Source organism: Papilio polytes, unplaced genomic scaffold (assembly GCF_000836215.1).
Source record: "Papilio polytes unplaced genomic scaffold, Ppol_1.0 DF823912.1, whole genome shotgun sequence".
NCBI classification, from domain to species: Eukaryota; Metazoa; Arthropoda; class Insecta; order Lepidoptera; family Papilionidae; genus Papilio; species Papilio polytes.
In genome coordinates this window covers 1,227,563-1,237,392 of record NW_013525292.1, presented here as the reverse complement: position 1 = coordinate 1,237,392, position 9,830 = coordinate 1,227,563, and the positions used below count along the sequence as shown (strand labels likewise).

General features: G+C 32.5%; 1 protein-coding gene across 2 annotated transcripts in view; it reads right to left on the bottom strand.

The window, feature by feature from the left end:
• LOC106102685 (calexcitin-1-like) overlaps positions 1 to 794 on the bottom strand; it is an 8,510-nt gene extending 7,716 nt beyond the window's left edge. Inside the window, exon 1 of one of the 2 annotated variants that reach the window (XM_013282234.1) lies at positions 763 to 794. The gene's annotated coding sequence lies outside the window, so the exon portion shown is untranslated. The remainder of the gene's footprint in view (positions 1 to 762) is intronic. The other variant, XM_013282235.1, reaches the window with a different exon arrangement.
• Positions 795 to 9,830: the final 9,036 nt, after the last annotated feature.

Sequence of the window (9,830 nt, the reverse complement as noted above, 5' to 3'; positions counted from 1 at the left end):
GTGTAACGACGAACTTGCAAACTTTTCAGTTTTTAACACTCTACAGAAATCGACATGTTACACAAAGTTTTAAATCCCTACAATGCTTTTAACAGAACGGTAAAAGCTTTGTGTCTTCCTAAAATATATTTAAAATAGCAGAGATATTAAAAATAATTTCGATTTTTTTTTTATTTCCAATATCTTGACAAAAATAATGTTATTTAAAAACAATTGAATCAAAAATATTTAGAAAATGTGTTAATATATTTGTTATGGACATGTTATGCGACGAAATGATGGGGACATAAACCAGAAAGTGTTGAGATTGAGTGTGGATGGCTACAAAGGAAGAGGAAGACCGAAGAAAGTATGGATGGATTGTGTGAAAGAAGATATGCTTAAGAAAGGAGTGAATTCAGATTTGACGGCTGATAGAGATGTATGGAAGAGCAGCACATACTGTGCCAACCCTCCGTAAGAGATAAGGGCAAGTGGATGATGATGTGTTAATATATTTGTAATAAATACTTGCAAATGTTTTTATTTAAAGTTGTTTAAGGAAGTAATTTTAAGAGACATTTATTATCTATGCTACAAAAATTTTAGATCCAAATAAAGAAAATAATTTAAAATAAAATTACGCAAAAAATATATATATAATTTAATGAAAAAATATATTATTTAAATGTATGGCTTTATACCATTAAGTTAGATGTGTAATTTTATGCAATTGTAAAAATGTGTACAAAATTCTGCTACTAAGTGTAGTGTGTAACGTACCTTGGAGGCGAGGCGGGCAGCGTAGTCGGCAGCACAACGTGTAATGCCGTGCGCCGATCGGAGTCCGCCCGTCCTGGCCTACGCTGCAGTTCCACTGCCTAAGACTGCGGTTATTGTGATAAGCGCTAGCGGGAGCGGAAGCGTTTTTGACGATTAAAACATTTTTTGTTTCTTGTGCGGTAAAAGTTTCCATTTTTTTATTAACAAAAGACAAGCTACAATAAATTGAGAGAGGAAAGAATTAGGACAAATTAGAAACATGTTAGAGATACCATATTTTTATATGTTCTTGTTCTGTCTCTTTTTATCAAAGGGAATGAAGGATGGCAATACAAACTATATAGCAGTCTTTTTCGGTTATGCTGCCAGCATTTCGGTATCCGAAGTACTGACAGGTTTAGTTGATAATAAATTACCGTCAAAAAGCAATTCCTGCTATGAATCGAGCAGCAAACAAATTTATTGTCTCGATCACGCATCTTTCTAAGAGCTTTACTTCGTTTGCGATATTATCGTATTTTTTCATTCGTGACATATATAATTTCACAAATGATCGTATTTTAACGCAACAAACTTAAGTAATTTTGACGTATGAGTTTACCAGATTTTTTCCATAGACGATTTAGTTTTAAAATCACGAAATTTACTCCAATAATATCTATCTTTTTAATTATAAAACCCTATTTGATCTTGTAGCAAACAAACATGCTTTTGATATTCGAGAGTGAAGTTTCTGTTAAATTTTGTTTATTCTAGAGATTCAGATAGCATAGGAAATGCGTTCAAACTACCGCATGAAGATATATTGGTTTTATTGCATGTTATCGAACATACTAACATTGGCGCACAAAACTTAGTACAAATACAGTATCGAGAACTTTGCCAGAACATCAAACACCGCGCGGAACATAACCTAAATATATGGAAACTATAATATTAACCATATAGCCATTTTAACATAGCTTTCATAGATGTAAGGATGTAATAAAGGTATTTTCACAAGGATATCTATTAATTGTAAACAGAGCCATCTATAGACACCAGCTTCAAACTTGTTATTTTTACAACAATATGATTTATTTGAAACTAGCTTTCGCTCGTGACTCCGTCCGCGTGGAATTAAAAAAAACAACAATGAGTAGTCTATGTACTATACCGGGCTATCCTCTATTTCTATCAGGGATGTTGCGGATGTTGATTTTTTCACATCCGCGGATGCGAATGCGGATGCGGAGTTTTGAGGGCTCACATCCGCGGATGCGGATGCGGATGCGGATGTTAAGATATTATGTAAACCGTCATCACCATGATCATCATTTCAGCATTTATTATGTAACTAAAGTATATTAATGAAGAATTAAAACAATGATGACATAATTATTAATATTTTTATTGTAATTAATCAAACATTATTATATATTAAACACCTATTGGCAAATTAGTAATTAAATTTTAAAATAGGAGCATTATACTTAATGGTGTATTGCCGCGTTTTCTGGTTCAAGGCGATTACGCAGAGGTTCATAAATTAAACCCGGGCTACTAAATAATTGTTCGCTAGGAACACTGCCCGGCTACTTGCATGATATTCGCATCCGCATGAACATCCGCACTGATTAAATGCGGATGCGGATGCAGATGCAGATGTCCAAATCTATGCGGAAGTTCCGCATTTGCGGATGCGGATGCGAATATTCGCAACATCCCTGATTTCTATACCAAATTTCATCGAAATCCGTTCATCCGTTTAGGCTACAAACTCTAATATCCTTCCATCCGTATAAACTTGCGCATTTATAATTAGTATGAAATATGATTACAACTGTTTAGACATTAACACAGAGCTCTACACAAATTCTTTACTTCTCTTATCCTAATATTACCACAGTAGCTTCTAATCAATAGTTGTAGATGAAAACGGTTGGAATTCCTAAGAGATGACTGTAGTACAGCTTCAGTTGAGACGTGACCGGCCTTAGGAATCCTACAGCGATATTGTGAACGCGTCCTATGAACCGAGACATCGGAAAGAAATAACAAAGACTTTAGGAAATAGCGCACATTTTAAAACATTCCTCATTTAATATATCTTCAACCTAAAAATCAATGTACTTTTTATTCAATAATTTCGATTTTGTTTTAGACGAGATTCTATTTTTAAAAACACGAAACTACCAGACAGCACAGCGCAGGACAGCACAGCACAGGACAACACTACAATAGATTCCTGTTCTCTAAAATAAAATAATAATGAATTTGAATTTAGAATATCAGCAACATAACATAACACAACATAGAACAGCACAACATAACATAGCTACCAGCCTCGCCCTCAAAGTACAATGGAATTGTCCAGTTGGACAATGCGTATCTTTACACACTGCGTTAACAGAATGGAACACTCCAATTTGAATGGCAGTCAGTTGGTAAGCTTCAAACGCAGACAGTCTTTGTGGCGGAAAGCTACGTTAACACGAACAAACCTTTCATCTTTGACACAATTCGCTTCATAAGTGGTGGAAATCTCTATGAAATTGGTAAAGAGAAAAATTAATTGAGAAAAAATAGACTAAGATACATATTTACTACACTCAACAACGCACTGAATAAAAATGCTAACGGTAAATATATCATAATCATACTCTTAGAAAGAAATGATTTTATTTCTAAGAATAAACAGATAGAAATAATCATATTTTCTCGAAGTATTAAATAATCGTCTTAATAGGAAAAGGTCTTGCTTTCATCAAGGTTGCTGTCTACCCTATAATTAATTTAGGCCGTAACGCCTTGTCAACAAATATTCCCCACGTTATGATACATGTACTAATTTACACGGATATACTTTTACTAGATGTGTCATAGTAAAACGGAGTATTTCGAAACAGTCTATACTTTCAATGAATTTGAGTAATATATTAAAATGAATATCAAAAATGTTGAGAAAACTGCTTTACTAAATAATTAAGGGTTTATTCAGAAAACTGTTTTGATACTTTAAAAAAGGACGACTAAATGAAGTTTTAAAAAATCACTACTAGTAACAAATTATTGACCAACTAAAAATATTTTTAAGACATTGTGAAAAAATACAATGGAAAGTACAGTGTACTTATTTGAGTTTCAGTTAAAAATATTGTTTTATGTTCTTGTCACTTTTTGTATTTCGACATCTGTGTAAAAATAAAAAATGAGTTGTACGTGACAGGCATGTTTCATGAAAAGCTATTACTATTGAGGTCACAGAAAACACGAGTTTCCGCATCCGACGAATATTAATTTGCTTCTTTAATGCAAAAGTCGCATTTCTCGTGTCTTTCTTACCTTAGAGGAAAAAGAACCTCCTCCTTTCTTTTTTAAAGATCGCTGAAAAATGTCACATAATTAATTTGGTAATTTCATGTTTCTAAGGTTTGTAATCTTTACTAATGTTTAAAAAAGGAAAGATTTGTATTTTTGCATGTACTGCATCGATTTCAATAATTTTTTCAACGTTCCAAAACTATTGTATCACTAAAATATTCGATATTCCTTTTTTTATATCATAAAGTGGTAAACGAGCAACCTACATTCGCCGAAAATGAAAAACGACTGCTGCCAATAGACAGCCGCAATTGCAGATGCATTGCCTCCAATTTCTTTTAATCGGCGCGTTCGAAGTCGCCAGTAAAATCTTGTTTAGTTTTTTTGTAAAGGCTACGTTACAAATTTTTAAGCAATTATCGATGCGAAAGGTGCATAAAAAACTACTATAGTATTTATTTAATAAAAATATAATTAGTTATAAACGATAATACCGCAACTATAATGCCACTCGTTACGAAATTTCGTTATAAACTTGCCACATGAATGCTTGGAAAATTTCACATCCTTTTGTAACAAACAAAGCCCGACATTTTACACTTGCAATTTATGTTATCTTTGTACAGTCATTGCAAGATATGGCTTAGCTTAAAGGAGTTGTAAGGTTTAAGATTTACACTGGAGACATTTCGTATACCATAACTAGTTGTTCCCCTGCGACTACAGCTGCATAAAATTGTGAAATTCTATTTTTTTGTTTACATGTGACAAATAATCAATTGCAAATGTCAAAATACCAATTACCTAACTATGGAAATTTTGCTTTCTTGATGTTGGCAGCAACTTATGGTCTCTTTCCAACATTAGGGTTTTTATCCAAAATATTAACCCCCTATGTTTAATGGCGTAAAAATATATAGCCTAAAGCATGACGTAAGTGTGGGGCTTTTTATTACAAAAAGAATCATTCAAAAATATGCTATTATTGCTGACATCTTAGGCAACAAAGAAGTGTGTGTTTACGCTTTATTATAATAGTATTGATGTGTCCAAAATTATAAATAAAACAAAAACACATCAATTTCATCCCCTGTACCACGCAACGTATTATTTCTGAGAATTTAATCAAAACTCTGAATTGTCCAATAAAACTTCTCTGTCTAGATTAAGATATTCTTTCTGGAAAATACGGTAGGCTTTTGTTTACGGCATTTTGTCACCAGGTAAGTGAATATTTGAATCACAAATGAAGAATGCTATCTTTGAATTATATAACAAGAAACTACTAAAATCGTTATTAATTAAGATGAGTAAATTTTTTTGGCAACATTCCAACCAGTAATTTAATGTCACCGTAGACGTTTATTCCACTGGGCGGCTGTTATTTTGGAATCAGTAACGTACCAGTGGAAATAGTCCTGTTTTTCAGTCTTTACGTTATCAAATAATTAATACGATTACATATGATTCAGTTAATTAATATTTATTTATACAAATAATAAAATTGGAGTGTCTGTTTGTAATACCAAAAGGAAATTTCGTGATTTCGGGAAGATGATGTCTTTGCGGTGCTGATAACGAAAATCGCATTTAAACATTTTTTGCCTGTCTGACTGTCTGCAAGCCGCGTTTGTTCCGGGAAATTTGCGAAACGGCTGGGCCAATTTCGACCGGATTTATTGACGGGCATATTATAGGCTACTTTTTTATCTTAATATTGCGTGGACGAAGTCGCGGGCAACAGCTATTTTCAAATATAAATAGAGTTCAATTTTCGTGCAATTCCAAATGTAATTTTAAAGCGTTTATAAATCACTAATCCCTAAGGTTTAATTTGAATATTGCGTGTATCACTAATAACATTTGTATTCACAGCAATGTTTTTTAAATTAAACACAGTATCGAATAAGCTTTATATGTGTGTGCAATTATTTTTATAACAGGAAAACCCCCTGATTTGCATATAAAGAACCACGTCATCACAGAATTCTTTACGTGAAAGATCTCTTATTAGGACTTTATTATACTAACTGTTGCCCGCGATTTCGCCCGCGTTGAATTAAAAAAATAGTAATAACGTAGCCCGTGTTACTCAGTAATAATATAGCTTTTTAATGGTTCAAGAATTTATGAAATCGACTCAGTACTTTTTGAGTTATTTCAATACAAATACAAAAATCTGAAAATACAAATCTTTTCTCTTCATAATATTAGTATACATTCATCTTCATATTGCCCTAGTCTAGCAATAAATAATGTGGGCTAAAAGCCTAACATACGGCACATAATACCTGGAACTTTAGGGTTTCGGAGAAACTTATGACGTCATTAAGTTAGTAAAGGGCAGGCTTAAATAACTAATGTTAATATTTTACTGCACACTGACTCCATTAGTCCGCTATACAAGTTTCCTTTGTCCATTATCTGGCCAATAGACACTTTTAACTAAGTTTCAAACGACGAAATTTAATAAATAACTTTGTTGTTCGTTCCTTACGCACATCTTTGACTAAACCATCGCACAACTATTGTGCGATTGTCGATTGTTTCGCAGCACATTCAACTGTTTAGTTGGACAACTAAAAATCTAGTAGTGTGCGCGCCTTTATGTAAGCTTAAAAAAATCAATGAGCAACTAAACAGTTGTGCGATAGTTTAGTCAAAGGTGAAGGTTAGGGAATCCTATTTACGACAGAAAGAATACCTTTAACTGTTTATAATGTACGTTTTCATAATTTTTCTATAAAGATTTTCTATAACGTGCGGATTTCGGTCCGGTCCGGTCAAACGTTTAATTACTTCGCCACTGACGCTATCATTCTTTTCTACGGCTTTCTAACTATAGTTTAAAGGTTTTGCTGTATTCTAAAGACATGTGACGTAATCGTAGTTAACATCATGTTCTGAATACGTGCACATAAGTTCCGCCGCCAAGCAATTTATACTTTAAATAAATTCCGTCGTCTCCCTCCCTGGCATGCTTCATTTTACATTTGGCTTATATCCAAAGCAAACCAGTGCAATATTTTATCTCTGAAAGGTATCATGATATAAATATCAAGAACTGTACAGCTTAAAAAGTATCGTATTTAATTGTATCTATATTATTATAATAAAGCGTAAACACACACTTCCTTGTTGCCTAAGATGTCAGCAATTACAATATATTTTTGAATAATTATTTCTGTAATAAATAGCCCTACACTTACGTCAAGCTTTAGGCTATATATTTTCACGCTATTAAACTTAGGGGGTAAATATTTTGGATAAAACCCCTAATGTGGGAAAGAGACCATAAGTTGCTGCCAACATCAAGGAAGCAAGATTCTTGAGAGAGAGGGTTTGTCATGTCATGTCATTTTGACATTTGCTATTGATAATTTGACAAATGTAAACAATAAAATAAAATTTTCATGATTTCATGCGGATGAAGCCGCACGGGAACAGCTAGTTTAATAATAAAATAGTTAAGGATAAAGTATACAGATGATCGCCCATTAGTTAAAATTCGAACTTAATTCAAATTGTACCTTCAGTTTTAATTATATACCTCGTACTATAATCGTACTAATATTACAAATGTGAAAGTTTGGATGGGTGTTTGTTTGTAGCCTAAAGGACTCAACGGATCTCGATGAAATTTAGCATAGACGTAGAAAAGGTTCTGGAAGAACACATAGGCTACTTACTTTTTTTTTAAATTCCGAGTGGTAGGAGTCGCGGGCAACAGCCTGTATATAAATTTCTGTAGTTTTGTAAATTTTTACTTCTTATGTACATGACATAAGCGGCTTTTAGAGAATGATTTTTTGCTTAACCCAAATTAAAACCTGATTTTGAATATAACGCTAGACTCTATAACGATAAAACAATAGAAATATCTGTTGAAATATTTAAGCTAGCTAAAATTTAGTTTCCGAAGTCAAATACATTTCCTCAACATTTGTAGACTTTTTGAATTATTAATGAAACTCTTTGTCTCGTTTACTCTACAAAGGCTTTGATTTTATTAACAAGGGAATTCGAATGTTCTGTTAAATTTCTTAAAGATGTTTACGAAATTTTAATTATAATATTCTTGCTTCAGCTTATTTATGACGAGACTTGACTTATATTAGTGAAGACATTATATTCAAAGAATAAACGCTTTACATAATGCTACATTCTTAACATAACAAATGAAGTTTGGATGGATATTTGTTACTATTTATCTCTAGATCGTCTCGACAGATCTTGCTAAATTCTGTCACCCATATAGACCACTAGCTTTCGCCTGCGACTCCGTTCGCGGGGAATTAAAAAAAAAAAAAACAAAAACAAAAGTACCCTATGTAGTCTTCCAGACTATCCTCTACATCTACACCAAATTTTATCGTAATCCTTTCAGACGTTTAGACTACAAACTCTAACAAACATCCATCTAAAGTTTCGCATTTATAATATTAGTATGAAGTATGATAGTCTAGAAGAAATCATTGGCTGCATACCAAGTTTTTTTTAGTAATTCCACACGACCGGTATCGTGTGCGATAGCTAGTAACATAGATGGTAATATTTAGATGGATATATGAATCTTTGTTAGAAGGTTCTATAACGGCTTAATGAATTTCGATTAAAGGCAAATTAAAACATAGTGAAAGAACATGTGCAATTTATTTAGTTTTTTTAATTCCGCTCGAACGAAGTCCCGTTCACCAGCCAGTTTTATATAAACCTTTCAAGAAGGAATTTTCATTTCTTTTTCAAGCTGTAATTTGTGCTGCGCGTACCCCAAGGGGCTTGTCAGAACTAAACTAGAGGCTTGGCTCTACTAAACTTTATAATGGAAGTAATATGAACTTGTATGTCTTGGTCGTGGCAGCGTTGTATAAAATGTTTATGATGAAAAGTTGTTAAAATATGTTATGAATTGCTTACTTATCTAAATAAATATAATGTTATAAATATTAATAATTGAATTTGATTAAAAAATAGCCGATATACGCTCAGTTCTGACAGTATTAAATGAAGAGGTATACTGTTCAGTCAAAACTGTGCATGTGTAGGCAATTTTTTTCATATAAACAGTAGGTAACTAAAGTTTTGCCTACACACGTGTTTTATTTATTTTTTAACTAAACAGTGCGAATGTTTAGTTAAAACTTATCGTATATAGAAGGGCTTTAGATTTAAGCGTAAAAGCGAAAATAATATTACAAGGTTTTATAGCAATACATTTTTATCTCGACAAATTCGTGTTTAAATTAAAATTTACTCAACAGCGCTTTCCGGATAAATCTGAAATGGATTCCGAAAATTTCATAACTTTTTTAATTTCGTGAGTGTACAGTACCGGAAAGCAATAACAGTGATACTGAAAAATTGTGATACGAATTTTAAACCTTAAATATTTTTACTATTATATTTAAAAGAATACAGAAAAAAAATACCTCAACACTATTTTATTCTTTGAAATTACATTAATTTTTATTAAATATAATTTTGAATATGTATTTTACTAACGCTAGCTTAATTCGAGAGACTTTTGACGTCACACTATGTCGTTCGTTCGCATTCTAATTTTAAAAATATAGAAGTCAACTACAAACAAAAGACATACAAGTCCAAACGGTTATAAAACTTCAAAATCATATCGGAGAATTCCAGTAGATACGAATGTGCTTTAAAACTGAGCTTTATATTCTACTAGATAGAACCATCAAACTGCACCGGAACATGAAATGGAACAGACAGACATAGAAGTTTGCTTTGTTTCCTTGCGTCAT